The sequence below is a fragment of the Peromyscus californicus genome, unplaced genomic scaffold (assembly GCF_007827085.1).
Source record: "Peromyscus californicus insignis strain IS unplaced genomic scaffold, ASM782708v3 Scaffold_12__1_contigs__length_115047231, whole genome shotgun sequence".
Classification (NCBI taxonomy): Eukaryota; Metazoa; Chordata; class Mammalia; order Rodentia; family Cricetidae; genus Peromyscus; species Peromyscus californicus.
The window spans coordinates 49592064-49600334 of record NW_026294413.1 but is presented as its reverse complement, the minus strand read 5'-3'; the positions used below and the strand labels follow the sequence as shown (position 1 = coordinate 49600334).

General features: G+C 39.6%; 1 long non-coding RNA gene across 1 annotated transcript; it reads left to right on the top strand.

Moving 5' to 3' along the window:
- Nucleotides 1-5460: 5460 nt before the first annotated feature.
- Nucleotides 5461-7382, top strand: LOC128107883 (uncharacterized). Its single transcript, XR_008217237.1, has 3 exons — nt 5461-6452; nt 7033-7067; nt 7170-7382. It is a non-coding gene; the product is annotated as an uncharacterized LOC128107883 (long non-coding RNA).
- The last annotated feature ends 889 nt before the right edge of the window (nt 7383-8271 follow it).

Below are 8271 nucleotides of genomic sequence, written 5' to 3'. Positions count from 1 at the left end.
TAATATTTAGGAGTTATTAAGGAATGATAAATACACAGAATTTACCACACTAATATATGTTCTACTAGAGAACTGGAATTAATATAATCTTGCCATTTCACTCACATAGGAATGGATATTATGGAGGCTGGGAAGACAGTCCAGTTGGTAAAATGATTATTAATCAAGCATAAGGAGATGACGTCAGCTCTCCACCAGCAGCACAAAAGCCCAGTGTAACAGCACAGGCCTATAAGGTCTATAAACCCAGTTGCTGGGACCACAGAAACAGAGAAACCCCTGAAACTTACTCACCAGCTAGTCTTGCCCAAATGGTGAGCTCTCATTACAGTGAGAGACCCTATCTATCATAACTTTTCGTTGTTATGATAAAACTCCATGACCAAAAGCAACTAAGAAGGCAGAGTCCACCATGATGGGGAGGCATGGCGGCAGGAGAAATCTGGGAGATTACATCTTCAACCTCACACACACGGAGCAAAGAGCAAACTGGAAGTTGGTGGGATTATAAACTCTTCAAGCCCACAGACATACTCAAAGTGACACATGTCACTTAAAGCCCCGTGGCATACTTTGTCCAGCATGGTTCCACATCCTTAAAGTTCAATAACCTCCTCAAATGACTCCACAGAAGGGGACAAGCAGTCAAAGGCATGAGTCTCTGGGGGCGTGTCTCATTCAAACAACCACATTCTGCGGCAAACACGAAGATAGAAAGTTAGAGAGGAAGATACCTGACATCAACCTCTGGCCTATGCACACACATGAACACATACACAAGTACACACACATGGGCACACACATACACACAGGTATTATCCAACGAAGAAGAGATCAGGAATTCCTTTTGTGATTTTGAACAGTTTGGTGCTCATAACAGTTCATGAAAATGTATTGTGCATTTTTTTTAAAAAAGCAAAAAGAAAGAAGTTTTTGCCCCAAAGAAATGAAATACCTGTTTAATCTGATTTAACCATTATATGTGTTGTTCTCATGTGCATGTACATGTGCGTGTGTGAAACTTTAAATGGTATTCCATTAGTATGTGCAATTTTATGTATAAATTTAATATAAATTTTATAAATTTAATACGAAAGGTATTTTGTAAACACTAAAAAGAAATAACAAGCAAATAACATCTGAAACCAACAAAAAAATTGGACTGTCCTTCCCCATCTAGCCTTGTGTGACAGAATACATTAAGAACTTTCTGTTCTGTCCTCGGAGCTAACAATAAACAGGATCTAAACAAACAAACAACAACAATAACAAAAAAAGAAGCTGCTGACAAGAAGAAATAGGCCAGAGAAGGTTCTATAATATCACACAGAGCTAAAATAAGAATATGGCAGAACTAAAAATCTAGAAACGCCATGGCCCACAGAATCACCTAAGCAGGGCTCATAGCGGCTCACAGAGACTGAAGCGGCAATTACAGTGCATATATGTTATGGTTGTTAGTGTCTTGTGGAGCAGAGTGGGTATATCTCTGTAGCACAAATCTTAACAGGTCTTATTAATAAAATCAAACCTGAAGCCAGGTATGGGGGTGAATGCTGGAAGATCAAACAAGCCACAGCTACCTCACCTTGCCAATTCCTCAGCTGGTCCTATTTCTTCAGACTTGAAGCCCCCGAGTCCTTATCCAGAATGAATCTCAGCTGAACTGCTGCTAAAAGCCTAAAAGCTTAAAGGACTCTAGTTCCTGGTCCTCATGCCTTATATGCCTTTCTGCTTTCTGCCATCACTTCCTGGGATTAAAGGCATGAGTCACCATGCCTGGCTATTTCCAGTGTGGCTTAAACTCACAGAGATCCAGAGGGATCTCTGCCTCTGGAGTGCTAGGATTAAAAGCGTGAGTGCCACCATTTTCTGGCCTCTATATCTAGTGGCTGTTCTGTTCTCTGACCCCAGATAAGTTTATTAGGGTGCACAACATTTGGGGGAACACAATATCACCACATACCTCTGTCTCTTATGCCTGCTCTTTTGACAGTGTTCCTCCTATTAAGTTGCCTCGCTCAGCCCTGATATGAGGGTTTGTGCCTAATATTATTGTAACTTTTTACACCATGTTGGTTGATATCCCTGGGAGTCCTGCTCTTCTCTGAAGGGAAATGGAAGAGGAGTAGATCCAGGGGAGAGGGGAGGTAGGGTGGAGACTTGGAGGAGTAGAGGGAGAGGAAACTGTGGTCAGGATGCATTGCATGAGAGAAGAATAAATAAAAAAGTAAAGAATAAAGAAATTAATTCCCCCCCAAAAAAATCTAGAAGCACATAGTTTTAGAGAAAAGAAGAATAATTTGAAGAGATGAGGTAAAGGGGGCATCCCATCAGCCTTCAAATATTCCAAGCACCATCAAAAGATGTTTAGAGTTGTGAAAGAAAGGATTTCAACAACAAACTTCATTCCTGGTATGTTTTGTTATTCTGTATTTTATAATCACCTGCTGGCTTCTAAGAAGCCTGCTGTACATCCATAGAGGTGGAGAGAGATAAATGTACCAACTCCACCAAATAAGAATATCCCAGAGGTATCATGAGGATCACTATGTCCACAAGAAAGCAGGATGGAGTGGGGGAGGGCAGGCCAGTCCTAATTGGACCAAAGACTTCAAGAAGAAAAATAAGACCTAGTATAGGTGCCACAAGAAGCTATACAAATATGGTGATTTATAAAAATAATAAATGATAACTTTTTAAGTAAATAATACAAAATATTCACAAACCAGACCCTACCAAATAGCTCTTAATCCTCCTGGGCAGCCGGTCAGATATCAGCAGGCTTGAAGGTCACTGAGGATGGAATGTACTCACCCTCAAAATTATGAGCTTGTAAAACTTGCTCCAAAGAATGGGATCTCTATTGTGTCTCTCCTGGGATGGACACATGACACCCTGAACTAAGATCCCTATATAATTGGGACTTTCTAACAAATAGCAAAGACAAGTCATTGCCTGATCCCTTAAGAATTCATCCAAATGGGCCCGTCAATCACCTGGATAGGAAATGCCCCAAGAAAAACTGTTTAATCTAGAAACTTCAGAAATAGTATAAAGCCTGCCTAAAAATGTTAGTGAGCTCAGTGATCTTTCTGGCCAATGCCCACTCAGCCTCTTGAGAGTATTTTCTTCCACATGATCTCTCTAGCCATGGCCCACTCTCCTCCATTGGGGTCCCCACTTTTCCCTGGATGAATGCTGCCTATCTTCTCCACTGTACCCTGTGTCTCTTCTGGATTCTTTCAGCAGAGATCACAAAGACCTAAGGGCCCAAGAGAGTCCAGAACAAGATGGAAATAGCAATATAGCTTCAGAGACGACAGCTTTTAATTTTTTACATTTACTTTTTGTCTTTCCTTTTATATACAATATTTATATTTTAAGTACCAGATTTCTATGCCATTTGTCAATACCAACTTATTCCTGTACTCTAATAGTGCACAATAATAGCATTAGATCACTTTTTTGTTGTTTTATTTACAGATTTCTCCATTCAAATTTGTAGAATGCTAGGGATCAAGCTCAGAGCTTTGCATATACTAGGCAAGTGATCTACCCCTGAACTACATCTCTACTTACCTCCGTACACTCTTAACTAAAAAACTCTCTCTTTATATCAGCCATATATAAAACTGTACCACGACCACTTCATCTTGACTTCTTGCTTGTTCCATCAATAAACAGCTGAAGATGTATTTCAGAAGTAGCATGCTTACCTGTTATACCTGTCATAAAGCCACTGAACTCAATTTTCAACATTGCACAAAAAATAGATAGCATATCTATTCTAAATAAGTTTACTTTAGAAAAAAGTTATGTTGTTTTTATGTAAACAAGTTTTCCTCATAGTTTCAAGATTCATAGTGTCAACTAAATAAGACTATAGAACATAATCTCATTTTCATTCTCTAATAAGAGCTCAATCATGCTGAGTTTTATGTGGTTGACTATCTTAGGTGCTGTGAAGAACACTTTCTATTGCTGTGAAGAGACACCATGGCCAAGGCTACTCCTATAAAAAAGAGCAGTTAATTGGTGACTTGCTTATAATTTTAGAAAGTCAGTCCATGATCACAATGGAAACAAGCAGACAGACATGGTGAAGAACAGTAGCTAAAACCTTTACATCCTAATTGGCAAGCAGAGAGAGAGAGAGAGAGAGAGAGAGAGAGAGAGAGAGAGAGAGAGAACACATCTGGCATAGGTTTTTGAGAGTTAATCCACCTATACCTGTCAATCACTTTGCCAGGAAACCAATCTACAGGAAAGCTGATTCATCTGAAGATATGCTAAGGCAATGAGAGGAATAATTATCCTCTTAAGGTATTTAAACCTTCCAGGAGTCCCACCCAGAGGCAGTTAAGGTACCTTCACCATGTAGCACCATCAAGTCTGCTTGCTATTCTACATTTTAACCTTAAAATGTGGCCTTTCCTTTTCGATCATTTCTTTGGACACTGTCCAAAATCTTAAGTATGCTTTCCCTGGTACTCTGGGCTTTCTCACCATTTCTCTGACCTCCATAACTAACTTAAAAGGCATGATTTTTTTTTTCTTCTTGTCTGCATCCCTTAGGCAGTCCCCAAGATTCACATCTTGTTTACCCTGTTGTTTTCCTTTCTGACTCTAATGAGATGGTGCTTGATCTTCCTTCTAAGTCTATTTAAATTTTTTTATCAATATAACTAAAAACCCATGAAAGGGAACCTCAATTTATCAGTAACAAAGGTTGTTTTACTTGGACGTTCTGATTTGTATGCACATGTCTGTCTGTGCATATGTGCCCTAAGAAATATTGCATGAGACAGACAGAGTAAAGGGGAAATCCTGAAGGACAATGAAATTCAGCCCTTTAATTCAGCTCCATTGTTGCAAAAAGCAGGAATAATTTTAAACATTCACAAGTTAACTGAAAAGTATTCAAGGACGCTAGAAAGCAGCAGTTTTAAGTGGCTTTCCCTGTAGGTTTATTATTGAAAAATTCTGACCCTCCCACAAACTGAAGATGGGGGCAATATCTACTTCAATGATGTAATTCAAAGACACGGCTTCTTGATCTTTGACAAATATATTCCTGAGTTATAAAGTTGGCAAGGAAAGGAGACAGGATTCATATTTCAAAGGAACATAGAAAGAATTAAAAAGTGTAAGTTTTCTAATGTAAATGATCTACAGAAGGGAAGGTCGAAGACCTAGGGTCATGATGAAGCCTACCTAAGTTTAATGAATGGAGTCTGTCGCATATATCCATGTGTGATGATCCAGCCATGCCACTATCGCATATTCTCGGAGGATACTATAGTCCACCTCAGAGATATCTGCTCATCCAGGTCACTGCTGCACTACTTGCAATAGCCAGAAAATGGAAACAGCCTAGATGTCTATCAGTTGGTGAACAGATAATAAAAATGTGGTACATTTGTACAATGAAATATTATTCACCTGTTAAAAAAAAAACCACAAGATTGCAAGATAAATGGATGGAGCTGGAAACAATCACTCTGAATGAGGTAACCCAGACCCAGAAAGACAAACATTGGATATTTTCTCTCATTTGTGGATGTTAGCTTAGAATATTCAGATATTTGTGTTTCATTTGGAATTCCCACAGAGGTCAGTAAATGGAGGAAATGGGGTGCTTTTTGGGGGAGGGGCAGTAGGATACAGTTGCCCAAAGGGTTAAAGGAGAATAAAGGAACAGGGAAAGTTTAAATGGTGTGGGGAGATATGAGGCCATAGTAAAGGAAGGAATGTTGAGGTGCGTAACTAAGACCTTCAAAAGAGTCATATAGAAACTTACTAATGTAGAAGATTCCTAAAATATATACATGTTCATATACAAGAATAGTTAAAATACAGTTATCTTTAACAAATCAGAACATCCAGGTAAAGCAACCATTGTTACTGATAAATTTCCAACTGACTAGCTTTAACTGTGCGGAAAGGTGCAAGGCACTCTACCAGAGGAGAAAAATCACCACCCATCTTACTCAGCTGTAAATCCTGCAAGCTACCATAGCAACGGACCTGGCAAGATATGGCTACTGGTACAGCAATAGCGTGAGCATCATGGGAGTAATCAACCACTTTCTGATTTAAGTCCTGCTCCCTAAGATGAAACCCATACCTGGCACTAGTATCAGGGACAAAAACTACAGCAAGACAGTCATTGGCCCTAGGGGAGAACCTGCTAGTTTTATTTTGTTAAATGAAGGGCATTAGATTGAGTCCTAATGATGTATCATTATACCCATAGATTAATACTTCTCTCTACCCTCACAGAGGAATTTTTTTTTTGCAGTAGTTGGCAATTCACAGAGACACTCATAACTGGCCAAGGTGCAGAGAAAAAAACACTACAGAATTCTCAGCCCTAAAGTAGACATCTGCATCACACCCTCGCCTTCTGGGCCTCGGGGATTATTGACAAAGAGGAAGAGGAAAAGACTGTAAGTGCCAGAGCACATGAGGCAAATACAAGGAAATAGGGCTGTCTGGAAGTTACCCATATATATGAATTTACAATGGTTTTGACAGCATGCAAATGGCCTGCACAAGCTCAAGCCACAAAAAAAAAAAATCAGCATGGACGAGGGGAGGTAGGCATGAAGCCCCATCTCTGGTTGATGAGATAGTGGCAAATGATTGCTTGTAAAAGAGGAATAGTCAGTATTCTCTAAGGCTGTTGTACATGGCAGGTGGACCATGCTTCTGTGGAAGACCACAGATCCAAGTGTACACAGGTAGCACAGATTAGACTTGATAGCTTTTTGCTTTTTGTTTGTTTGTTTGTTTTTTTTAAAGGTTACACACAGTTGGGCTGCTAGGAAATGGGGATGGATCTGGGAGCAGTTTAGGGAAGGAGAATGAATATGATCAAAATATGCTTTATAAAATTCTAAAAGAATTAATTTAAAAATTAGGGGAAAAGTCTGTGCATGTATCTGTTAGGTGTGTATCTTACCGTATCCCTAAAAACTTCCATCTTTTAGTTTTCTGCTATCTCATTCTTTCCTTTATATCTTACAGTTCTCATCAGTTACTCAGGGCCCCAAACCCAACAGGTAAATACTGAATGGATTAATGAATGAATCATGTTGAAGCTCTGATATAATTTGCTACAGTAATTGCTGGTTCCCATTGTGCGTTTTGTTGTTACTTCACAGATGCCTCACAGCTTCCCTGGAAATTTAGGAAATTCACTCAATGTGTGTTCAGAGACATCACCAGGCTGATATTCTGCTATACCCTGAGAATTAATGAAGATGGACTGACCATGGAGTCCCTAAAATTACAGCAATTAGAGAATCATCAAGTGTATTGCAAATGCTTCTGGGAGGAACAGTCTTGTCTGAAACAATAAAATGATTTGGATAGCTCCTCAGTGTATAAAAGGTAGCATCAACCTGTTTCAGTATTGCCTTTAAGAGTCTTCACTGTGAGACCAAAGAGTCTTTACACTTTACTTTCCTCCACACCACTGCATTCCAACTTCACTGAGCGATTGCTCGCTTTCAATCATACCCCATTAGCCAGGGCATATAACCATTCTTTTATTGTGAAACAAAAATAACATATTATTTACTGTCTCTATGCTAACTGTATGTGCACAGTGCTGGTCTTTGTGAAAAGAGGGTCATCCCTTGAATATAGAAACAGAACTTCATCTGAAATATGCAACTAGTTTGTTAATTGTCATAATTCTCCAAGTCCCTTAGAAATGTGGCATGGAGTAGGCAAGGACTGTTCAGCAGCTAGAGGCACTCCCTGCCAAGCCTGAGGACTTGGGTTTGAGCCCTGGAACAAACATGTTGCAAGCAGAGAACCTAACTCTAGATGTATACACCATGGCATATATCCACCTACACTCATACATGCGCGCGCGCGCGCACACACACACACACACACACACACACACACACACACACACACACACAATGTAGATTTTTATTTTACTATCTAGAAAAGAAATGTGAATTGAAGTGTGTGCCCCATAAACACAATACCCATGCCTCTATTAAAGATTTTACAAGGCTGATTGATTAGAATTTCATGATTATAGAGAATGAGAATATCACATATTCACAGTCAAATTATCTCGAGCTATCTTTAGTCTCCTTAAGAGTCATTCATTGCCCACTCCTATGTCTGACCCAACTTCTTTCTCACTGAGGCCTTTGAGATGTATGAATAAAACTACTAGAGTCCACCCCCCCCCCCCCCCGCGCCACCATGCTAGGAATGTCATTGCACACCATGTGACCTGCA